At 42.6% G+C, this 26,475-nt stretch overlaps 1 protein-coding gene across 18 annotated transcripts in view; it reads right to left on the reverse strand.

The window, feature by feature from the left end:
• PCBP3 (poly(rC) binding protein 3) overlaps positions 1-26,475 on the reverse strand; it is a 213,296-nt gene that overhangs the window by 124,609 nt on the left and 62,212 nt on the right. For 16 of the 18 annotated variants that reach the window (XM_082392514.1, XM_082392513.1, XM_082392512.1 and 13 more), the window contains exon 2: positions 3,811-3,849. The exons of 1 other annotated variant lie outside the window; for it this stretch is intronic. The gene's annotated coding sequence lies outside the window, so the exon portion shown is untranslated. Of the gene's footprint in view, positions 1-937; positions 1,064-3,810; positions 3,850-26,475 lie in introns of those variants that run through there. One more of the 18 variants, XM_082392510.1, reaches the window with a different exon arrangement.

Consider the following 26,475-nt stretch of genomic DNA (forward strand, 5'->3'; position numbering starts at 1 on the left):
TTTTAACAAAATTATAAACGTACGTAGTTTTAACAGTCAGAGTTCCACGGAGCTGATGGGGAGCAGTGGCGCCTGCCCTCTGCCCGCCTCTGCCCCACAGGCGTCTTGCTCTTTTTCCCTCTTTTGCTATGTCTCTCCTCAGTTCTAATGACCGGCTTTGTATGGCTCTTCTTGACTCCAGGATCTTGTGTGTCACCCACTAGCTTCCACCTAGAGCCTGAGGAGGAACCCTCCTCCCCACCCACACCCTCCCCGCATCCCTCCAAGTGCTACACCCCCGTCCACCCGCTGTCAGCAGGGACCACAGGAGGCACCAGAGCTGCTCTTCACACCTCACACTGCATCTCCCTCTTGTACGCGTGTTTCTTGGAGTGAGAGGCTTGCTTGTTAGCTTACTTTTCTATGTACTTAGTGTTAATTTACCTCCAAACTCTGAGGCAGGGGCCCCCCGCCTTCTGACCCCTCAGCCGCAGCAGGAGGCAGCCCACGACCCTCTCCTGGAGCCTCACCCTGCCGCTCCACCAGCCGGACGGCAGCACCGGAGGCCGTCACCCTGCCTGCTCCACGAGCCCGCGCCCGAAGGCCCACCCCAGGCTCCCAGTGCTCTGCGGGCCGACTGGGTAGGGGCTGGGGCCACAGGCTGCAGGATCCACTTGAGCGCGGCCCCGCCTTCTGTTTAGGACAGTGCCCTCTGCTGTGCCCGCGCTCCCGCTCCACCCTCCAGTCTGCAGCCAGGGTGGGCAAGGGGTTTGTCCAGGTGTGGGAGCGGGGCTGAGAGTCTGACTGCTTTTTAATCAGGCTTTCCACAATTTTCCTATTTCCGCTTTTCTCCTTGAATTACGAGGCGCGGTCATTAGCTGAGACTGAAACCTGATTACATCAGAAATCTGAGGAAGAAAGATCAGATGCACAAGAAGGGCCTCAGTTCAAAGCAAACCTGCTAGGGGTTGAGGCGAGGCTGGGCTGGGGCGGGCTTGGGGTCCCCCAGGCCCTCGGCCAGTCTTCAGGGCTGCACGGTCTCCCGGGCACCACCACACTGCTCTTGCGCGGAGGGGACAGTGGCGGGACCGGAAGGACCGCGGGTGTTTGTGGGAAGGTGATCACAGGGCTGCCCCACGAGCCGCCGGCTGCAGGTGGAGGGCCACCGAGAAGGGCACGGGTAGTGCGGCGGGAAGGAGGCCCTGAGGGAGGAGTCCCAGTCGGGGGGCTCTGTCTGCCCTCACTATAGGTGAGCTTTAAAGTTCTTTTTCATATTTTCCAAGTGTGTAGTGAAAGTCGTTATCTTAATGCAGGGCGGGGGGAAAGCCTAGAAAGCAAATAATCTTTCTCAGTATTACAAAGAATAAAAGACTTCAAAGTAAATAAAATTTTCAACAAGGTTTTCGTTATCACTATTTGCTGATTCCCTGATCTTAGTGCGGTTGAAGGCCCAGCCCCGAGCTGGGCGGGGGCGTGGGGCGGGCTGTGGGAGCCCAGGTCCCCGCTGAACAAACCGGGGTCAGGGTCCCAGCCGGATCTGAGCACAGGCACACACGGAGGCGGGGAAAGGCCTGTCTGCGGCTGCTCCACGGAAGACTGCCCCTTGCCCGACTCTAAGAAGTGTGGAAAGTTCTCGGAAGACGTGCAAATGGAAAAACAAGTTCTTCCGGATCCACCACGTCCTCTGGGGAACATCCACTGCAGATGAGTTCAGTTCTGGCTCGTCACCCCCCACCCCCGCCCAGGAATCCCGCAGGAAGACTCTGCAGGGCTCAATCGAGACTGAGATTGCCAATGGAAGCGGACTCATCTCTGTTCCAACCAGCTCAGTGCTCCTAACAGCTCCCTCCCTGCTCACAGAAGAGGCCACAGGTGCCCTATAAAAAGCCTGCTGCCTTGCTTTAACCAAGCCTCAGGGGATTCGCAGTCCCGTGGAACCACAGCCCTGCCAGCTCGCACTGCCCGGCTATCTCTGCCTCTGCCTGGGTGCGGGGCCTCCTCTAGCGCCCACACTAGGCCCTTGGGGCCATGCACACGCACAGCGGGAGTAGCCGGGGCCAGCCCGCCCCACCCAAGCATGCTGGCTGTTTCCAGAACTGCAGACCACTCAGACTGCCCTGCCTGCCAGGGGGAGGGATGTGGGCAACACCAAAGTCTAGGGGAGAGAGGCCCAGCACACACAGGGTGTTGTTTATATGCCTGAGTTCCAGAGGCCCTTCCCCCGGGATTTCTGTGAAAATTAGATCCAGATTTGCACAATTACAAAGTTGGTCCCAAGCCAGTTGGGATTTGGATGTCCTCTAAGAAGCAGGTATTATAACAGCTTTAGTTTGAAAAAACAATCCAACACAGAGAAAAAAGACTACCCGCTCGCCGCTCCCACACTCAGCAGCATTGTCCGCAGTGAGCAAGGGCCCCGATGTGTCCCCGCTGCCCTCATCTCTGGGCCCCGCCCCTTTGCTCGCTGGCTCCCCTGGGCCCGCCACCACCACAGGCCACTCCGGTGCCTCCAAGGCTCTGCTCAGATGCCCCTTCCCAGGGGCTGCCCTGACCCCCATCAACTGCCCCCGCACCCCCGACCCCGACCCTTCTCTGTTGCTCCCCGGCAAGCTCACCACCCGGCACACTACGTGATGCATCTGCTTATTACTTTTATGTTGTGTGACCCCCACAGATGTAATAAAGGAAGCTGGGATTCCAGAAGCGTGGCTGGCCCTATCAATATTTGCTGAATGAATGAAAGAGCAATTAAGGTCTTTGCTCAAGCAATTTGTAACCTAAGAACTTTCCCCTTCAACTATCGGGCGTCCAGTTACCCACCCACCCTACGTCCCCGTGTGCACATGCTCCCTGACTCTTCGCCACTGTCTCTCGTGTCTCCTGAGGGGACTGCTGGCGACGAGGCCGGAAGGTCACTGTGGTGCTCATAGCGAGCGCTCTCCGATCAGGATCGGCTGAGCCCAGGACCCCACGGCGGCCACTCGGGGCTGCAGTTAAGGCCACCAGGAAGAGAAGGGCAGACACCGAGTCTGGAGCCCACATCCCGTCATCAAGGCAGCTCCCACTTATCCTGCCATCGCGATGTGGACGCGGGCCCGTGAGGTCGGAGGCCTCGGCTCAGACCCCCGTCTCACCACCCACAAGCACAGAGACGTCGTCTCCCCGAGCCTTGAGAAGTGGGCAGAACAACAGCACCTGCCCCGCAGGGCACGGTGAGGGGCTCGTGTGAGCAGAGCCGGCACTGCATGACATCAGCCGCCAGCCTGAACACAACAGCCTTCCGGGCAAGACCACTGAAAACTTTTAGAAAATAACATTTATAAGCTTTAGAAAAACAAAGGCTTCTGAAGGATAAATTTAAAAGGAATCCTTTCAAGGTAGTTTTGCAAAACTGGAGTCACGGCCACAAAGAGGTGTCCGTGGGGCCTGGACACGATGCCATCACGGCCACAGCACACACTTGTCACTGCTGGAACACGGGACAAAGGCACTGTCCACTCAGCCCATGCTAACAACTGGCTCCCAGCCCCCTGCTGGACAGTTTAGTCAGGTTGACGCTGAAGAAGAAAGGTTAGAACAAAAGGAGGAAACTCCCTCTTTTTAAATATTGGTTCTACAGAAGCCAGAAGGGATAACGTGCACATCACGGACACTGCTGCTGCACCTGACCTGTAACACATCCCTCATGTGACATGAAACCAGGCCATAAGGAGAGTCAGCAAGACACATGGCTTCATATGCAAGCAAGACTTTACAACTCAGCTGACGTGGAAAGAATCACTTAATTTAAAGACATACCTCTCCAACGGCATCATAAGAAGCACTACTTACATGGAACCATGTGAAGAGCTTCTCTGTCTGTAGGCAGCCCTGTAAACAGGTTAAAAAAATTATTATAACTGGAAATCATAGGTAGAAAATAACCCAAAGAATGATCTATCATCTTAGATACCAAGTCTTATCAAACTAAATAAATTTTTAAAAGAATGTAGTCATAAATCAGTTATTTGGAAGGACAAAGGCAGTCTCCCAAGAGAAAAAAATTCCATGAAAGGTGGTTAGATTCTAAACTGAGTCTGGAACTTAAAAGACACCAATAGGCCTTCCCTGGTGGCGCAGTGGTTGAGAATCCGCCTGCCAATGCAGGGGACACGGGTTCGAGCCCTGGTCCGGGAAGATCCCACATGCCACGGAGCAACTGGGCCCGTGAGCCACGACTACTGAGCCTGCGCGTCTGGAGCCTGTGCTTCGCAACAAGAGAGGCCCGCGCACCGCGATGAAGAGTGGCCCCCACTTGCCACAACTAGAGAAAGCCCTCGCGCAGAAACGAAGACCTAACACAGCCAAAAATAAATAAATAAATAAATATTAAAAAAAAAAAAAAAAAAAGACACCAATAAACGCTCAGAGCCCAGGCTCCCCTGAACCCTGGCCCACAGTCCTAAACCTGATGGAAGTCTAGGGCAGCGCTGACTCCCAGACCCCTTTAAGTCTGTGGGGAGTAGTAAGGAGAAGACCATGATGAGGTGTAGGTAGGACCCCCCACCCAGATGCCCACCCACATGGTCTCAGTTCCAAGTCTGAAGAGTGCTCTGCCCAGACAGCAGGACCTCCGAGCCCGGCCTGTGCAGACTCTACGGGCAGGTAAATAGCTCTGCCCGAGCCTCCTCCAGGCAGCCCAGAGGCGTCTGTCCAGTGAGGACTGAAAACCAGGCGAACGTTAGACACATCCACTTCCAGCCATGACAGAAGAGGAGGAACCAGAAGAGGAGGAACTCTCCAGCCTCAAACAATGAAGAACCAGCCAAAAGACATGAGACAAGGGTGTTCAGACGTGGGACAACAGGGAGCACAGGACAATGACCCTGAGGGAGGAAACGCATGTGATGCATCCTGGGTGCCCAGCCTACAGCTCTGGGAGGGTTATGAGGCCACAGTGCAGGAAGGGGGAACCTAGGCAAACCTGGGGGAGTCCTGAGATGAGGAAACAGCTGAGGTTCAAGGAGGCAACAGCAGCGAGAATCAGCAGGGCAGAGGACCAGAAAGGAGAGAGCTGAGAAACGCTCCCGAGACTGGTGGGGGTTCGCTTGGGTCTTTGCCAGGACACTGATCAGCACATGTGCCTGAGGCCAGGGAAGGCGCAGCAGTGAGAAGCAGGACAAAGGATCGCTGTGACTGCCGCAGCTCCAGGAACGGACCACACTCCCGACAACCGGACTAGGGAACCTGTGACACGGGGGCCACTGGGCTTGGCACTTGGAAGAGCACAGCCCCGGTGGCAGGGCCACATGAGCACCAGACTAAACTAGGTACTGCCTAACAATGCTCAACAACAAGCCACTGAAGGTTCTAAACTTTCCAAGTAACAAATACATTTGAAGAGGAAAGTTTAAAATATTTAAAAGGATACAGAGCCCAACAATATACAATCATGATGTCTTTCATTCATTTAAAAAATACCGTGGATGCAAAGAAGCATGAGAATATATCTCATAATGAGGATAGTTGATCAGTAAGAAAAAGAACCAGAAAATTACCCAAGGAAATAATTAGCACATAAGGTCCTTAAAACAGCCATTATAAACACATTGTATATGTTCAAGAAGATAGAGGAAAGCATAACATGTAGGAGAGACATGAAAAGCATTTTTAAAAAGACCCAAATCAAACACCTAGAGATGAAAAATATATCTGAAATGAAAAATACACTAGATGGCATTAACATCACATTAGACACTAGAAAAGGAAAGCTCAGTCAATGTGCAGACAAAACTATCTGTGCAGACAGAAATGATCTAAAATGAAACATAGGGAAAGACTCCCTCTTCCCTAAAAACACAGAAATATTTGTGTAATTTAACACTCAGCGGGGAAGAACAGGATGGGACAAAAATGTATTTAAAGAAATAATGACAAAAAAATTTTCAAAAATTGATGAAAATTATGAACCCGTAAATCCAAGAAGGTCAACAATCCTCAAGCAGAAGAAAACATGAAGAAAATCAAATCAAGTTACATCGTAATCAACTTACCCAAAGAGGAAATCTTAAAAGCAGCCAGAGAAAAAAGAACATTATGTACAGAGGGACAAACACAGACATGGTGGACAAGGACTTCCCAGAAACAAGCCAGAAGTCAATGGAATGACATCTCTAAAGTAATGAAGGAAAAAACTGTCAACCTGAAATACCATAACAGTGAAAATAACTTTCAAATACAAAGACAAAATGAAGACTTTTTCTAATAAACAAAAGCTAAAATAATTCATCACCGACCCTTCCGAACTACAAGTAATATTAAAGTAAGTCCATCATACAAAAGAAAAATGGTATCAGAAGGAAATCTAGATCTACAGAAAGAAATGAAAAGCACTGGAAACAAAATTCATAAATAAATATGAGCCTTTTTTCTTAATTTGTAAGATTGTTTTAAAAGATAATGGACTATTTAAAGCAAAAATAATGACGATGTATTGTGGGGTTTATAGCAGTGTAGAAGTAAAATGGCATGACACAGTAACATAAAGGCCACGAGAAGTGAGATGGCAGTATATTGTTGTTAGGTTTTATACTATAAGTGAACTAGTATAATATCAATTGAAGACAGACAGTGATAAGTTAAGGATATATGCAATGAATCCCAAAGCAACTTCTAAAAACAAAGTGATATAGCTAATAAGTTAGTAAAGGCGATGAAATTGATCATAAATAGTACTCAACCCAAAATAAGTCAAAAAAAAAAAAGAGGATCTTATAGCAAATGGGACAAGTAGAAAACCAATAGCAAAATGATAGATTTAAATTCAATCATATCAATAATCATATTAAGTATAAGTGGTGTAAAACAACCTAATTAGAATACAGAGATTTTTTAAGATTGGATAAAGAACAGGACCTCACTATACAATATTTATAAAAAACCCATTTTAAAAATATATATACAAATAGATTAAAATAAAAGGGATGGAAAAAGATGTACCATGCTAATAAGCTTGATCAAAAGAAAGTTGGAATGGCTATATTAACATCAGAAAAAGTAGCTGCCGGTGCAAAGAATATTATCAGAAGTATATAAAAAAAAGGCATTACACATTAATAAAGGGGTCAAAACAACTAGACAGAAGGTCAGTAAAAGCTATAGGGAACTCAAACAACACTGTCACCCAGCATCACATAACTGACATTTCTAGGGCACTCCATACAATAACAACACAATATATGTTCAAGTGTTGGTTAGGACATGGAGAAATAAGCACCTTCATATATTACTGCTGAGAATGTAAAACTGTGCAGCCTCTGTGGAAAACAGTTTGTCAGTTCCTCACAAAGCAAAACACAGAATTATCATATGACTCGGCAATTCCACTCTTAGGTATACATCCAAAAGAACTGAAAAGAGAGAATCAAACAGATATTGTTCATAGCATCATTATTCACAATAGCCAAAATGCGGAAACAACCCAAATGTCCATCAATGAATGAATGGATAAACTAATTGTAATATGTCCAAACAATGGAATATTCTGTGACCATAAAAAGCAGTGAAGTGCTGATACATGCTACAACTCAGATGAACCTTGAAAACATTATGCTCAAAGAAAGAAGCCAGACATAAAAGGTCACATACTGTATGATCCCGTTTACATGAAATATCCAGAATAGGTAAATCCACAGAGACAGAAAGCAGATTAGTGGTGTCCAGATGATGGGGAAAGGGGAATATGGAGAGTGATTAATTAGTGGGTGTGGGGTGTTTCTCTGGGGTGATGAAAAAGTCTCAGACTTTGAAAAAGTCTAAAACTGGGTGGTGATTGCACAACACTGTTGAATTCACTGAATGTCACTGAATTGTACACTTTAAAATGATTAATTGTGTAGTATGTGAATTTCACTTCAGTAAAAAGAAAATAAATATAATATAATAAGGGAATGTTAGGAACTATTGCATGCCAATAAATTTAACAACTTAAATGGAATTCTTAGAACAATAAAGCTATCAAAACTCACTCAAGGAAAATCAGATAACTCTAAATGTATTCAAGTTAAAAACCTTCCCACCAAAAAAAAGAGCCAATCCAGATGGCTTCAATGGAAGAAACACTCAAGGAAGAAATAATACCAATTTCTTAGTAACTTGTCCTGAAAATTGAATATAAGAGAACACTTTCCAAATCCTTCTATGAGGCAAGAATTAACCTGATACGATATTTGTTTTTCTCTTTCTGACTTACTTCACTCTGTATGACAGTCTCTAGACTGTCATACACATATCGTATATTAATGCATGTATGTGGAACCTAGAAAAATGGTACAGATGAGCCGGTTTGCAGGGCAGAAGTTGAGACACAGATGTAGAGAATGGACATATGGACACCAAGTGGGGAAAACTGCGGTGGGGTGGGGATGGTGGTGTGCTGAATTGGGCGATTGGGATTGACATGTATACACTGATGTGTATAAAATTGATGCCTAATAAGAACCTGCAGTATAAAAAAACAAACAAACAAAACAACTAAAAAAAAAAAAAAATAGAATTAACCTGATACCAAAACCAAAAAAAGACACTACAGGTAAACACGCCAATACTCCTCATAAATATAGAGGCAAAAACTCTTAAATTTTAGCATATCCAATCATACAATATAAAAAAATACATCATGACAAAGTGGATTTCAATCCAGAAAAGCAATTGATTTTATACTAAAAAAACAAAAAAAATCAACATACAGGCAACCTCATTTTATTGCACTTCACTTTACTGCGCTTCACAGATATTGTGTTTTTTACAAATTGAACGTTTGTGCAACCCTGCGTTAAGTAAGTCTATCAGTGCCATTTTTCCAATAGCATTTGCTCACTTAATGTGTCTATGTCACATTTTGGTAATTCTTGCAATATTTCAAACCCTCCACCAGCACAAAGATTCCAACTCGCTGAAGGTTCAGATGATGATTAGCATGTTCTAGCAATAAAATATTTGTAAATTAAGGTATCATTGCTTTTTAGACAGAACGCTATTCACACTTAATAGACTAAAGTATAGTATAACTTTTACATGCACTTTTACATGCACTGGGAAACAAAAAATATTCATGTGACTCACTTTATTTCAATATTTGCTTTATTTCTGTGGTCTGGAACCAAACCCACAGTATCTCTGAGGTATGCCTGAAACCGTTTATATGCATGGACCATATAGACAGAAAAAAAGAAAAACTATATAAAATGATCTCAAAAGATACAGAAAAAGCATTTGACAAAATTCAATACCACTCATGAAAAAAAATCCTCACCAAACTTGGAATATAAGAGCACTTTTTGAACCTGATAAAGGACCTCCAGTAAAAACCTACACCTAACGTCACACATATGGGTAAAAGACTGAATGCTTTCCCCTAAGATCAGGGACAAAGCAAGGATGTCCCCTCTTAGCACTTCTGTCCAACAAGATGTCAATTGCACCAAGCTGATCTATCAATTCATTGCAATCTCAATCAAAATCAGAGCAGGCTAAGCTGATTCTAAAATCCATATGGAAATACAAAGAAAATAAAACAGCCAAAACAACTTTGAAAAAGAACAAAGTAGGAGAACTTACTCCAAGATTTATTATAAAGCTACAGTCATAAAGATAAATAAATTGATCAAAGGAACAGAATAGCAAGTCCAGAAATAGTCCGCATGTTGTTAACCATGTTTTGTTTTGTTTTTTAACTTTTCGTTCTCTTGTGCTTTGACATCTGGGCCTTGCTGATTCTGGAGGAACAGCCCTCCTAGAGTTAGCCAATTTCTAGAGATAGGATAAACAACTCACCCTGGGGGCACCTTTCAAATACAAACCATCCAATTCAGAGCCCACACCCCAACCACCTCCTCTATGGGGCCCTCACTCTCTGGGCCACTATCCACCTGACCTAATCACCCTAGGGTCATGTACCAGACATCATGCCCTTGGGCCTGCTGAAATTATTCAAACTATCCAATCTTAAATCTGCTGACCCTGCCTCACCTGTTCTCTGACTCCTCACTGACCCTGGTGCTTCCCCATGTGGCCCTGAATGCCCCACCCTGCCTCCTATTTCTAGGAGTATAAAGATCTGTGAGTATAAACTTCTTCCTTCATGCCAGTCATTTCCATATCTGCCTGTCTTACCATTCCCGATTAAGTCAAATCCCAGGTTCCCTTAAAACACACAGATATTTGGTCAATTGACTTTTGACAAAGGTTCCAAGGCAACTGAATGGGTAAAATATACTCTTTTTAATAAATGGTGCTAGAACAACTAGATACCATATACAAAAAAGAAAAGGAAAAAAAAGGACTTTGACATTTTCTTCACATCCTATATAAAATTAATTCAAAATATATGATAGACTTAAATGTAATAGCCAAAAACTTCCAAAAGAAAGAAGAGAAATAAGAATAAAAATCTTACAGACCTCCAGTTTTACAAAGAATTCTTCAGTATGATACAAAAGACATGATGTATACAAGAAAAAACCTGATAAGTGGGATGTCATGAAAATTTTAAACCTCTGATCTTCAAAAATATACATAAAAATGAGAAGTCAAGCTACAAACTAGGAGAAAATATTTGCAAAACATGTACTCCATTAAGGACTGTATCCAGAATATATAAAGAACTCTCAAACTCAACAAGAAAACAAACAACCTAATTTTTGAAATGGGCAAAATGTCTGATCAAATCCTTCACCAAAGAAAGCATGTTGATGGCAAATAAGCACATGAAAAGATAGGCTGGTGGGAAAAGAGGAAAGTATGTCATCCAGACCAGCCAGAACCCAGCACAGGAGTGGGGGCATGCGTGCAGGTCACATGGAGACACTCTTCCAAATCCTGAATGTCAAGGTGGAAGAAATCTAAAGAGAGACAAACTTCCCAGAGGGAGACAGTGCACCAGGGACAGGAAGCCCAGGTTGGATCAAGTGCTCCCAGCAGCTTTCGATGCACAGAGGGGAGGAAGCACAGGGCCCCGGGAAAGTGAGCGGGGCGGGCACTGCCAAGGCCTCAGAGTGCACAGCGGGGGCTGGGGCAAGAGCACTGGACCACCTCTGGCAGCTCCAGCCACAGGCTCCTCCCCACTGACTACACTCACTTCCCCAGGTGAGCCTACCCAGTCCATAGCCACAAATACTCTTTCTCCACTTAATGATGCCTCGGGGTAGTGCTGGTGGTTTCACACGGGGACACCCTTGGAACTGCAGATCCTCAGAATCTGCTTATGGTCCCATTTTTGCTAAATGGGAACTCACACCATGACAGATCTCAATAAAGGAAGAAGAGCGAATGCCACTGCTTTTACCCAAAACTAAATAGGCCGTAGCAAAGATCTGACTTCAAGAGGACCAAATTTCCCCAGATTGGGGGATGGAGTGTCTCATTAACTCACCCCCTCCAACAGAGCACTTCCAGAGTCCTGCAGTGCCAACAAGAAGTCGGGGTAACTAGAGTTTAAAAGAGCTTCTGGGGGGAGGACAGGCAAGGATGATTCAGCTTCATTCCTATCACAGAATCCACCAATTCAATTACTGTTTCTAAGTAATTACACTCCTGGTGATGGTCTCAGCAGAAAAGAGAAGGAGGCAGCCAGGGGTTGAATTTCTTTACTCCTCCACATCAAAAAATAGCATCTCAAGGCCAATGCATGGTGGTGACATGATCACCAAGGAACGCAGAGGCCAAGAGCCCGAGAGCCCCTCGCCCGACCTCTGGCCTAGCAGCATCCTGCATGCCGGGCCAGGCGCGCTCCCTGGCCTGCGAGAGCAGGTTTTCACCCGTCCCCACACCCGACTGCAAAGTTCCTCCACTGAGAAGTTCAGTGTCGGGCTTCCCTGGTGGCGCAGTGGTGGAGAATCTGCCTGCCAATGCAGGGGACACGGGTTCGAGCCCTGGTCTGGGAGGATCCCACATGCCGCGGAGCAACTGGGCCCGTGAGCCACAACTACTGAGCCTGCGCGTCTGGAGCCTGTGCTCCGCAACAAGAGAGGCCGCGACAGTGAGAGGCCCGCGCACCGCGATGAAGAGTGGCCCCCGCTTGCCGCAACTAGAGAAAGCCCTCGCACAGAAACGAAGACCCAACACAGCCAAAAAATAAATAAATAAATTTATTAAAAAAAAAAAAAAAAGAAGTTCAGTGTCATGCTCACAGCAGCCACCCACGTCCCGGGATGAGGTAATTTTTTGTTTCATTTTCCTATTTACGATAGATCACACTCGATGTATATGAATACAGACGTGCACACCCATGTTTCAGTCTTTTTAAGTTATGCTGATGAGCTTTATTCACTACCAACTTGCAAGAATTTACAAAAGGATTTCGTTTCAATCTCAGTACAGGGACTTATTAAATTAAAATTTTAAACTTTGTTATTTTTACTCTCTCAGTTTTCTGAGTGGGTCACTCTCATTACCAGAATCAGACACAAGAAATCTGCTTGGCCTTTCACCAGGGTATTGAAGTTGCCTAAAGTACATCTACTAGACTTTCTAGACAACTCCCTGAATACAAGCGTTCGACTCAGTGGTAGAGAGTCAGTTGTGCACGCCCCTGCCCTGGACCTCCCCGCGAGTGCAGGTGCTGAGCAACAGCAGGTCCTGGCAGGGACAGAAGCCATGTGCTCAGCCCTGCTCTCTTTACGACAACAATTGTAGACCCTTGTAGGACATGTGCTTATTCTCTGTGCAGAAAATTTAGAAAGTGCAGAAAAGCACAAGAGACATATTTAAAAGTACTTCCAATTCCCAGACAGAAGCACTGACAGCAGTACAGTGTATTTTCTTCTGGTAGTTTCTCACTGTAATATGCACGTACATATATTTTTTTAAAAATGAGACAGATTACATATGCTTTCAGAACAACGTAATATATCTGTAATATTTGCAGAAAATGTTCATAACAGCTTGTTTTAGCTTTTAATACTGTTTACTGATATTCAAAGAAACGTGTCGATGAAAATCAAACTTATCTATTATTCGAAATTACTTGCATTGCTTTTATGCTTAGAACAATGTTTCTGCATATCAAAGATCGGACTAATTTTCACATAATTCTTCTCTAATATAAAAAATCTTATATTTCCTACGACTATAAAAGCAGTGTATGTTCATTTAGGAAAATTTAGAAAATTCAGAAATGTGTGAAAACAGGTTTCAGCTGTGATCCCACTTCTCAGAAATAGACACCATAAACCTTTGGTTGTACCTCCTTGAGGCCTTTAAAATACACACACACACACACACACACACACACACACACACACACACACCCCTATATTTTACATCAAATATGCTGTTTTTACCTGTGTTTTGACTTCATATTCTGGGCTCATTTTTCCATGTCATGAATCATTCCTATAAACACTAATTGCTGCCTAATATTCTACTGTGTGTAGAAGTACAATAACTGATTTACTAAATCATCTATTATTGGGCATTTGGGGTGCTTCCAATTGTTAATTATTTAAATTAATGATGTAATGAACATCCTCTGTACATAAATGTAATGCTTATCTGATTGTTTACTGAAGATAAGTGCTTAAGAGTAGAATTTTAAGCCAAGTGCCTAAATGTTTTTAAAGCTTGTGATACACAAGGACAAAGAGCCCTCCAGAAACTGTCTCCCTTCAGTCACTTTCTGAGACACAAAATACTGACGTCTCAGAGTCTAGTCTCTGTGATTCCTTCCCAAAACTCCTTTGTATAAACTTTCTCAAGATATATGCCGACAGGACGGTCAGAGAATGATGTGCACGCTTTTGTCCACTAATAGGGAGGTTTGGCACCTTTTCGTGGTTATTGGTATCTGTGTCCCTTTTGTAAACCACCTGCTCAGTAGTCACCAGCAAAGCATCTAGATGAGAGTCAATGGAACACGTGAGGATCATAAAAAAGGACACATAACTAATTTATGGCCAAAGATTCAACAAATTTAAGTAAATATATTGTAGAAAATAAGAAATTCAGGTGATTTTAATATTCAAATTAAAAATTTTAATGACCTAATAGTAATCGAATTAAATTGGGAGGGAATCAATGTGAACTCAGGGCCACCACAAATACTTATGTGTAGCCCTGGAGTCAAGATTTTAGCCTCTAACACTACTTTCCACAAAAAGAAAAAAAAAATTCTTGGCTGTTTCTTTGTTTCTATGACTTGAGGCAGGAGATAGCAGAGGGCCTGAAACTGACAAATGAAAGAGAAATTAAGAAAACAACCATATTGGGCTTCCCTGGTGGCACAGTGGTTGAGAATCTGCCTGCCAATGCAAGGGACACGGGTTCGAGCCCTGGTCTGGGAAGATCCCACATGCCGCACAGCAACTAGGCCCATGAGCCACAACTACTGAGCCTGCGCGTCTGGAGCCTGTGTCCCGCAACAAGAGAGGCCACGACAGTGAAAGGCCTGCGCACCACGATGAAGAGTGGCCCCCGCTTGTCACAACTAGAGTAAGCCCTCGCACAGAAACGAAGACCCAACACACCCATAAATAAATAAATAAATAAATAAATTTATTTTAAAAAACCCAAAAAACTCCTTGCATTGAAAAAAAAAAAAAAGAAAACAACCATATTTACAATCAAATCAAAAAGAATAAAATACCTAGGAATAAATCTAAGGAGGTAACCTGTACTCAGACAACTATGACACTGATGAAAGAAACTGAAGATGACACAAACAGATGGAAAGATATACAGTGCTTATGGGTTGGAAGAATTAATATTGTTAAAATGACCATGCTACCTAAGGCAATCTACAGATTCAGTGCATTCTCTGTCAAAATATCAATGGCATTTTTCACTGAACTAGAACAAATAATCCTAAAATTTGTACGGGAACACAAAAGATCCCGAATAGCCAAAGCAGTCTGAAGAAAGAAAAACAGAACTGGAAGTAGCATGCTTCCAGATTTCAGACTATACTACAAAGCTACAGTAATCAAAACAGTATGGTACTGGCACAAAAATACACATAAAGATCAATGAAACAGAATAGAGAGCCCAGAAATGAACCCACACTTACATGGGCAATTACTCTATGACAAAGAAGACAGAATATATTGTACAATGGGGAAATGACAGCCTCTTCAACAAATGGTGTTGGGAAAACTGGACAGCTACATGCAAAAGAAACAAACTGGACTACTCTCTCATACCATGCACAAAAATAAATTCAAAATGGATTAAAGACTTAAATGTAAGACCTGAGACCATAAAACTTCTAGAAGGAAACAGGCAGTACACTCCTTTACATCATCTTAGTAATGTTTTTTTTGGATATGTCTCCTCAGGCAAGGAAAACAAAAGCAAAAATAAACAAATGGGACTACATCAGACTAAAAAGCTTTTGCACAGTGGAGGAAACTATCAACAAAATGAAAAGGTCACCTACTGAATAGGAGAAGATATTTGCAAATGATATTAATACGTCTGATAAGGGGTTAATATCCAAAATAGATAAAGAACTCATACAACTCAACATCAAAAAAACTCCAAACAACCTGATTAAAAATTGGGCAGGGTTTCTGAATAGACAATTTTCCAAAGAAGACATACAGATGGCCAACAGGCACATGAAAATATGCTCAACATCACTCCTCACCATAAAATCAAAACCACAATGAGATATCACCTCATATCTGTCAGAATGGCCATTATTAAAAAGACAACAAATATCAAGTTGGTGAGGATGTGGAGAAAAAGAAACCCAAGTACATTGTTGGTGGGAATGTAAATTGGTGCAACTACTGTGGAAAACAGTATGGAGGTTCCTCAGAAAATTTAAAGTAGAACTACCATATGCTCCAGCAATTCCACTCCTGGGTATTTATCCAAAGAAAACAAACTCACTAATTAGAAAAGATACATGCATCCCATGTTCATTGCAGCATTATTTATGATAGCCAAGGTATGGAAGCAGCCTAAGTGTCCATCAATAGATGAATGGATAAGGAAGACATGGTGTATATACACAATGGAATATTACTCAATCATAAAAAAGAATGAAATCTTGCCATTTGTGACAGCATTGACAGACCTAGAGGGTATTATGCTAAGTTAAAAAAGTCAGACAGAGAAAGACAAATACTGTATGACTTCATTTATATGTGGAATCTCAAAAAACGAAATAATTGAACAAACAAACAGAAACAAAATTACAGATACAGAGAACAAACAGGCGGTTGCCAGAGGGGAGGAGGGTAAGGAGAGGAGAGAAATAGGTGAGGAAGATTAAGAGGTACAAACTTCCAGTTGCAAAATAAATGTCACAGATATGAAATGTACAGTGTGGGGAATATATCAATAATTATGTATATCTTTGTATGGTAACATATCATAACTAGATTTATTATGGTAATCATTTTGAAATGTATAGAAATATAGAGTCACTATGTTGTGTAACAGGAATTAACATAGTGCTGTAGGTCAATTATATTTCAAAAACAAACTCATAGAAAAAGAGATCAGATTTGTGATTACCAGAGGCAGGGGTTGGGGAGGGAGAATTGCATGAAGGCAGTCAAAAGATACAAACTTCAGGGGGGTGGGGGGTGGGATGAACTGGGAGATTGGGATTGACATATATACACTACTGACACTATGTATAAAATAGATAACTAATGAGAACATACTGTATAGCACAGGGAACTCTATTCAATGATCTGTGGTGACCTAAATGGGAAGGAAATCCAAAAAAGAGGGGACATATGTATATGTATAGCTGATTCACTTTGCTGTACAGCAGAAACTAGCACAACATTGTTAAGCAACTATACTCCAGTGAAAATTAATTTTTTAAAAAGATACAAACTTCTAATTATAAGATAAATAATTACTAGGGATGTAATGTACAACATGATAAATATAATTAACACTGATGTATGTTATATATGAAAGTTGTTGAGAGTAAATCCTAAGAGTTCTAATCACAAGGAAAAAAATTTTTTTATTTCTTAAATTTTGTATCTATATGAAATGATGGATGTTCACTAAACTTATTGTGATAATTATTTCATGATGTACGTAGGTCAAATCATTATGCTGTATACCTTAAACTTGCACAGAACTGTATGCCAATTTTATCTCAATAAAACTGGAAGAACAATAAATAAATAATAAACATTTAAAAATAAATATACAAAAATTACAAATCACACACACAAAAAAGAAAAAGAAATTGGACTTGATCAAAATTAAAAAGTTTTGTGCTTCAAAGTAGCCTATAAATAAAGAAAGGGAAAATACAAGCCACAAAATGGGAGAAAATTTCTACAAATCTGATAAGAGACTAGCATCCAGAATATATAAAGAATTCTTACAACTCAACAATAAAAAAGACACATAACTCAATTAAACAATGGGCAAAGGATTTGAATATACATTTCCCCAGAGAATGTATATAAATGGCCAATAAGCAAGTGAAAAGATTTGAAACATCATTAGTCATTAGGGTAACACAAATCAAAATCACAATGATATACCACGTCACACACCTACCGGAATGGCTATAATCAAAAAGACTGACAATAACAAGTGTTAGTGAGGATATGCAGAAATTGGAACCCTCATACAATGTTGGTGGGAATGCAAAATGGTGGAGCCATTTTGGAAAACACTCTGGCAGTTTGTCAAAAAGTGAAATATATTGTTGCCCTGTGACTCAGCAATTTCACTACTTACTTAAGAGAATTAAAAATATATATTCATACAAAAACCTGTACATCAAGTTCATAACAGCATTATTCCCAATGGCTACAAAACAGAAACAACCCCGATCCATCAGTGGACGGAAGGGTGGACAAAATGCTGTATCCACAGAATGGAATATAATTCAGCCATAAAAAGGAACAGAGTGCTAATACATGCTACAACACAGATGAACCTTGGAAATGTTATGCTAAGAGAAAAAATCCAGACACAAAGTGTCATGGACTGTATGACTCCATTTATATGAACTGTCCAGAATGGGCAAATCCATAGAGACAGAAAGTAGATTAATGGTATTGAGGGACTGGCGAAGGGAGAATGGGAGGCGACTGCTAATGGGTACGAGGTTTCTTTTTGGGTTGTAGAAAATGTTCTGAAATTAGACAGTGGTCATAGTTGCACAGCTCTGTGGATACACCAAAAACCACTCAATTATGCACTCTAATGAAGTGAATTTTATGGTATGTGAATTAAATCCCAAATCAAAAAATAAACATAATGAGCATCTATGTACTTACCATGAAGAATAAAGAGTTGTCAACATTTTGCTTTATTTGCTTCAGATCTCTATTTAAAATGAAACATAATCTAAAGATGACACATCATCATTCACATTCAGGTGTTTATACCTTTACTGGCTATGTAAATATCCAAAAACAAAGATACCATACAGCACCCATACTTTTATAGCTTGGTTTTTCACAGTCAACACTGTTACTGAGATTTATGCATCCTGATATACAAAGATCTAATTCATTCATTTTAATGCTGAATAACTTTTGACTGTGTAAACAAAACAAATGTCTGGGTCCACTTACTGAGGCCAATTAGGTAGTTTCCACTGTTTTGTTACTACAAACACTGTAGGACCATATCCTCAGGTACTCGTGACAGCTTCTAGAGCAAATGCTGAAAATGGCATTGGTGGGTCATATTGTGTGCACATTTTCAACTTTAATAATGTAACCAAATTGGTCTCCAAAGTGGTTATACCAACCTGTGCTCCCAAGAGCAAGGTGTAAGAGTTCCCATTTACCCACAGCTCACCGATACTTATTAATTGACTTCATGCTTGCAGATCAGATGAATAAGAAATGGTCTCTCATTGTTTTAATTCATATTTCATGGATTACTGAAAAAATCAGTTTTCATACATTTATAACCTTTATGATTTCCTCATTTTTTATAGCCTTTATCCATTGTATGCTTATTCTTTTAGATCTTTGATATTAATCCTTTTCAAGTTATATGACTTTCAAATGTATCCTCCTGCCTGTAGTGTGTCTTTTAACTCTATAAATATCTTCTACCATACAGATGATTTCTCTATTTCATATAGACAAATAAACCAGTCTTTTTCCTTACAGTTGGTGCTTGGTTTAAGAAATTCGTCTTCACCCAGATGTCAAAGATAATCTTCTGTCTTCTATAAATTTTAGTTCTGCTTTTCACACTCAGGATTTGATTACGTCTAGAATTCAGTCTCATATATGAAGCATGAGGTATGGATCTAATTTTATCTTTACATACAGGCAGAAGATTATCCCAGCAATATTTATGAAACGATCCATCCTCTGCCCATGGACTTGTAATGCAACCTCCAGCATTATGAATTCCTTTGGGTGTGGGCGTGTGGGGGAGTGTGGACGCGGGTGGGTGTGGGTGTAGCTGGGTGGGGGGGTATGTGGGTATGTGTAGGTAGGTGGGTAGGTGTGGGTGCATGTGAGTGTGTGTGGAGGGGGGGTTGTGAGTGTGTTCCCAACTCTGTTGCACTGGCATAGCTGCCTATCCCTGGTCTAATAATGCAGATCCTAAATGTTACACATTTATAATAAGCTTTAACATCTGAAAGGGTTAAGTCCCTCTTATTTTTCTTCAAAAGTAATTAGTATTTTGGCTCCTCACTTTCCTACCCGTATTTTAGAATCAGCATTTCAAAACCCATGAGAAGCCCTGTCAGGATCTGGTTTTGCAATTAATTGACAAATGTCATTTAAAAATATTGATTATTCACATTATTAACAAGATAGAGCTAAAATTGTTTATTTATGCCTTCTCTTTTCATTTTTTTGATCAATCTTACCAAGGGTTTGAAAATTTGTTTTTCTTTACAGCCAGTTTTTTATTTTATTACTTATACTTTTCTTTGTTTCAAAAATTTCTGTTCTTACTGCTATAATTTCCTTCCTTCTACTTTCTTTTGCTCCCCTAACTTAACTTGGACACTTATTTGATCAATTTTCAGCCTTTAATCTTTTCAAACACATAACTCGCAGGATATACATTTTTCTCAAAGTACTGCCACATTCCACAAGCCTTAATTTACATCGCTGGAGTCAGTCAAGCTGAATATTCCCATTGTCATTTCCACTTTAATTTGAACGATTTTTAGAGTTTCTTAAATGTCAAATATATAAACTTTCTTTCTCTGTGCTTTTATAATTGAACTCGGACTTAGCTTCATTTGGTCAGAGAACATAGCCTGAAAGAATGTGAGACTTACTTTGTGACCAAATACAAAGTCAGATTTTGAAAATGCTTCACATGTATCGAGAACTTACATATTCCATAATGGCTGCATTTTTTTTATATGACCAAGAGGTAGAGCTTGTTCAAACCTTTTATTTATGTGTTTGTATTGGATCTATCAATTCCTGAGACAGGAACATTAAAGGAGCCTATATGATTGCAGATTTATCAATTTACCCTTGCAAATCAGACAATTTTCTATATAATCTGAGTTTTAGTTATTATAAATATATAAATTTAGAATCATTCTGTCTTTATCAGAATGATAAATGATCTTTTTAATCTTATATTAAAAAACTTTCTGTCTTTACATGAGTTCATCTGACGCTAACAGTCGATACCAGTTTTCAGTGCCTAGTATATTTACATTATATAAATTATCAAACTCTCTCCCAGATGATATTATTAAAAGCATTTGAGTGGATTTTGTCTTGTATCACTTAAATCCAACCTTAAGAGCCTCATGTCCTCATCAACTCGCTGGGCACCCTGAAACACAGGATTTCCTGGAGGACTGGATGTGGGTTTGAGATAAGAAGTGAAGTCAGGGCGGCTCCAAGGCTTCAGCTCCAGCAATGAGACATCGGGGCTGTGGTGGAAGCTCAAGAGTTCAGCTTTGGACACGTGAAGTCTGAGATGCTCCTAAGCCTTGCAAGTGGAGATGTCAAAGAGGCAGAGACAAACTAGTCCAAGGGTGACGGGGAAGCCTCGGTGCGCATTGTCAGAACAGAGAGTAGGTGAGACCCCAAAGGAGTGAGGGAAGTGGGGGCACCATCAGCCCCACGGAAGAGACTCGAGACACACAAGCGAGGGCAGCGCATTCCCGACAGGTGTGGAGGCCACCAGCCCTTCGGGAAAAAGATAAAGCAAGATGGCAAAACATGATACATTTACACCCTCCCAACCCCAAAACTGAGACACCGTACAAACACAGTTGGAGTTTAACCATGTGGCCCTGGGCACGTCCCACCTGCAGCTGTCCTGGCAACAGGCCCCCTTCCACAAGCGAACAAGGAGCACATAACACACAAAGGAAGAAAACAGAAATCGGGACGGAGCCAGGACAGTGGGCTTGGGAGGGGTTAAAGAATCAGATTGCAAAGAAAAGCATCTGCATATGATGACAGGGCACCCAGGAGAACCCTGGGCTGAGCTGGCTCAAGGGCTTCTGCTGCCCCTGGCCAGGTCAGTGTGGATCAGAAGTCACATGGCTGCCCATCTTTAGTGTCATTCTCATTGCCACTGTCGTCTCTAAGAGACCACCACCTAGGTAATACACACCCTCACCCCAAGGGCCCCTCATGAGAGGGCAGGATGGCAGCAGCCGATAGGGGTCCTGCTGAGCTATGTTCCAGAGAGGTCCGGCACAGGGTCCAGCAAGGGGCACAGCCTCGAGGAGCCCCCGCTGTGCTGGGGGAGAGGATGCAGGGAGCCCCACATTAGGGGCGAGGACTCGCAGAGCCTCGTTAGCGGAGAGGACGTGGGGACCCGACAGCCATAATGCAAGGTGGGCAAAAGTCTCTCGCCGCCCCCCACCTTGCCAAGGTAATAAGCAGAAAGCTGCAGTAGTCAAAAGGACATGATGCTTCCTCCTGGGCAGATAAGGAAAGCTGCGCAGATGGACGAGGCGCGCTCTGCCAGGCCCGTGGGCAGCATGGACACGCAGAGTTTAGAGGGGCAGTCCTGACAGACGGAAAGCAAGGATAAGGTCAGGGCTCCGCCCAGTTTGGCTGGAACATAAACAAAGGGAAAAGGAGAAGTGGTGGGTTCAGCTAGAAACACAGGTCGCAGCCGAAGCCAGAGGACCCAGAATGTGTGGTGCAAGGGCTCGAGTGCCTTGACCTTTCCTGAAAGATGCAGGATGCCAAGGACAACTTCTGATCCGTGGTGGCGTGCTGAAATCTGGAATTACATGGCTATTGGAGGAATCTCCTGAAGTCTAGATAATACATTCATCCGCAAACTCCACGCAGTGCCAGAAGACAACCTGTGTATTTCACTGCAAAGGCAGCAATATTTCAACATAGATTATATAGAAGTAACTCTCACTAAAACGGATCTTCATAATCAGTATATGAATGTAGATTTCGAAAACAGCTCAAGCGAATAAAATGCTGACCACAAACCAATGTTCACACTGTCAATAGAAGACTTGGAAACAAATCATTTGGAAAAGAAAGAGTGCACAGCCGTCCCCCCTTATCCGCAGTGGATACGTTCCAAGACCCCCAGTGGATGCCTGAAGTCATGATAGTAGTGAACCCTTTGTATACTATGTTTTTTCCTAAACATACATACCTATGATAAAATTTAATTTATAATTTAGGCACAATAAGAGATTAATAATAACTAACAGCCTCTCCAGTAATTTTTATATTTTTCAGCCCAAACCTATTCCTGAATCTGTGTAACCATTCTTCACTTGCAGTAAATGGCTGGTGTCACTCGTTTCGGGGGATCCCTTGCTGAAGGCTTCGTACAAGCGCCATGCTTTCTGGCCCAACAACTGGAACGCGTTTTCTATTCTTGTCTTTCACCCACAAACTTAATGCCTTTTCCATGTTACCTAAGCACTTAGCATGCACTGTGGCCGTAACTTTTGCAGTTTGAAGTGTGACAGCAAAACTAGCATGAATTTCTTTTTCCTTCTTCACAATTTCACGGGTAGAAGATTCTTTCTTACCGTAGATCTTAGCAACCTCAGCATACGATTTTTTTCTTTCCTTATTAAGATCAGAACTTTCACCTTTTCACTTAAAGGAAGCACTTTACAGCTTCTGTTTGGCATATCTGAATTGTCAGCATCACTACTCTTGTGCTTTGGGGCCAGTATTAAGTCAAAAAAGGGTGACTTGAACACAAGCACTGCGATACTGCAACAGTCCACCTGATAACAGAGAGGGCTACTAAGTGACTGAAAGCCGGAACACGCTGGACAAAGGGATGATCTATGTCCCAGGCAGGATGGAGCAGGACAGTACAAGATTTCATCACACTACTCAGATTTATAAAATGATGAATTGTTTATTTCTGGAATTTTCCATTTCATATTTTTGGACCTCAGGTAACTGAAACTGAAAAGCAGAATGGCAGATAGCGGGGGCTACTATATTTGCAAGTGGTAGAAGAGAGTCAGTCTTCAGAATTGGCTCACCAAATGAAAAACAGCAAAATTGCAACTTAGGGTAACTTACGGAATTGCAAATTAAAACAATGAGATACAACTACGCACCTTTTAGAATTATGAAAATCTAAAAAAACCTGGGCTTCCCTGGTGGCGCAGTGGTTGAGAATCTGCCTGCCAATGCAGGGGACATGGGTTCGAGCCCTGGTCTGGGAAGATCCCACATGCCGCGGAGCAGCTGGGCCCGTGAGCCACAACTACTGAGCCTGCGCGTCTGGAGCCTGTGCCCCGCAACAAAAGAGGCCGCGATAGTGAGAGGCCTGCGCACCGCGATGAAGAGTAGCCCCCGCTTGCCGCAACTAGAGAAAGCCCTCGCACAGAAACGAAGACCCAACACAGCCAAAAATAAATAAATAAATAAATTAATTAATTTAAAAAACCTGACAGTACCAAATGCTGGCAAGGAAGCAGAAAACCACTCTCATTCATTTCTAGTGGGACTAAACACAGTCTTGCCGTGTGATCTAGCAATTGTGCTCCCTGGTATTTGCCCAAGTGAGTTGAAAACTTAATGTCCAAAAAAACCCTGCACACAAACGTTTATAGCAGCTTTATTCACAACCACCAAAAGCTGGAAGCAACAAAAACATCTTTCAATAGGTGAACAGATAAGCCACGGTACATTAGTACAATGGAATATTATTCAGCGATAAAAAGAAATGACCTATCAAGTCACACATACACACAAACTAGATGAATTTTAAATACACATTGCTAAGTGAAAGAAGCCAGTCTGACTAAGCTACATACTGTATGATTCTAACTATATAACATTCTGGAAAAGGCACAACTGTAGAGATGGTAAACAGATCAGCGGTTATCTGGGGCTCAGGGAAGAGGATGAATAGGTGAAGCACATGAGATTCTTAGGGCAGTGAAACTATTATGCATCGTGCTGTAATGATGACTACAAGACAGTAAGCATTTGTCAAAAGCCACAGAACTTGACAGCACAAAAAGTAAGCCTTAATGTATGCAATTAAAAAAAAGCATTTAGGAAGTCAGGATAATCCCGAGAGGGAATGTGGAGTGTGACAAAGGACTTCAACAGTACCGCAAATGTCTGAAACAGCCCCCCTGAAGGGGATGGGGAATAAGGTGCTGGTGTGAGTAACTCTGGAAATGAGTGGAGTCTGTAAGAGAAAAGGCAAAGGGACTGTACTTGAGGCTGCGCTCTAGTTGATAAAGCTGTTTCCCAAGGGATGAAAGTTGACAGTTCTGATACTGCTGAGCATGTGTGATGCAATTAAGCCATTAAGTAAGTGGATGGGATGGTGGGAGCCAGGTGTCTCGTTGTTTGAGGGGCAGGTTACGCCTAAGGAAGGGGATGAGGCTAGAACAACCCGTGCTGGATGAACTGGAGCTGGAAATGTCAGCATGAACTGATGTTTAGTTTAATACAGATACAGATGGTTACCTACAGAAGTACTGATAGATATGTCTGGATACACGGGTTAATATGTACACACATCTCCCCTGCGCTGTCAGCCAGGAGAGCCTAGAAGTAACCATACCTCAGTAGCAACATCAGCCCCCAGACACTGGACTCTTATACCATTTTCTGATGAAAGGTACCAGGCTCCTGGTTTCTAGGACGGGGGCAGGATCCACACAAAATGAGCCTGGAGCATCTTGCAGTACCAGAAAGGAAAGATACGCTTAAAAACAAAACAAAGCAAAGACACACACTCAATGATGGGGGCATATCAAAGGGACACAAGAGCCAGTGAACGAATTCCCATTGGCCAAAACTGGAACAATCTGAGCAATAAAATAAAGTAGCACAGGACTCTAAACCAAAGGCTAAATAAACACCCACGGGTCCAAACGGACATAAATAAGTGATTGATAAGGAAACGGGGAGAAGAGGGAATCTGCTCTGCGGGAGAATCCACGTGGTTCTGCAGACACTCCATCCTCGGGGAGGGGAGGGGAGCGTCCCCCCTCCTTGGGTGCAGGATGTGCACGGCGACCTCCTTCCAGAGGACAGTGGGGAAGGGGGGAGCAGCTGCACAGCGGAGAGACCTGACAGACACACCTGCGTCAGGTGACCAAGGTCAGAGTCCACAGTGTAGGTCATGTGACAGCACGCACCCCGGACGGGACGTGATGAGAAAGGCCCTTCCCCTCTGTGGACTTTCTCCCAAAAACCTACACCCCGAGTCTGATCATGGGACAACATCAGACAAATTTCAATAGAGGAACATTCTACAAAACATTTGACCAATACTCCTCAGAACTCTATCAAAAACAAGGAAAGTCTAAGAAAATATCACAGCCAAGAAGAGCCTAAAAAGACATGACAATGCAATGTATTCTTGGACAGAAAAAGGACATTAGGGAGAAACTAAGGAAATTGAGAGCATGGAATAATCGTGAATAATAACATATCAACACTGGTCCATTAATTATAACAAATGTATCTGATTAATGTAAAATGTTAAACTGGGTGTGGGAATCCTCTGTCCTATCTTTATAATAATTCTGTAAATCTAAAACTGTTCTAAAGAAAAGTTTTATTTCTTTTTTATAAAAACAGCAATTAAAGGCAAAAAAGACCAAGGTCACCAAGTGTTCAGTAGTCTGGTCATGGTATTTCACTAGTCACGTTCAACAGCAACTTTCTTACAGTACTGTCAAATTCAGAAAGCTTGTCATGGATCTTAGGACACTGACATTGCAGAAGTCAGAAGGTCTAAGTTTACAGGAAATGCTCCAGATTTTATCGTCTGGGCACCTTGTAACTGGCAGTGTACCTAAGACGCAAAGTGTCTCCCCTCCCACCAAGGTATGTGATCTGCTTAGTTGTAACGGAAGCAGAACAAAGCGTCTGCTTTGCTTCAATAATATTTCAAATTCTTACACTGAATAGCGGCATAGGACACCGACCCTTCTAGAAGGCAGGCTATCAATTCTGGACACTATTAAATGCTCCTGGCGCTTGCTGGCCACTGCCTTATCAGCAGCCCCCTTTTGCTGAGCACTCCCAACCTGCCAGGCCCTTCTCACACCAACTCAACAAGACAGGGACTGTTACATCCATGTTCCCGATGTAGAAC

Source organism: Balaenoptera borealis (genome assembly GCF_965194805.1).
Source record: "Balaenoptera borealis genome assembly, chromosome: 5".
Lineage (NCBI taxonomy): Eukaryota > Metazoa > Chordata > Mammalia > Artiodactyla > Balaenopteridae > Balaenoptera > Balaenoptera borealis.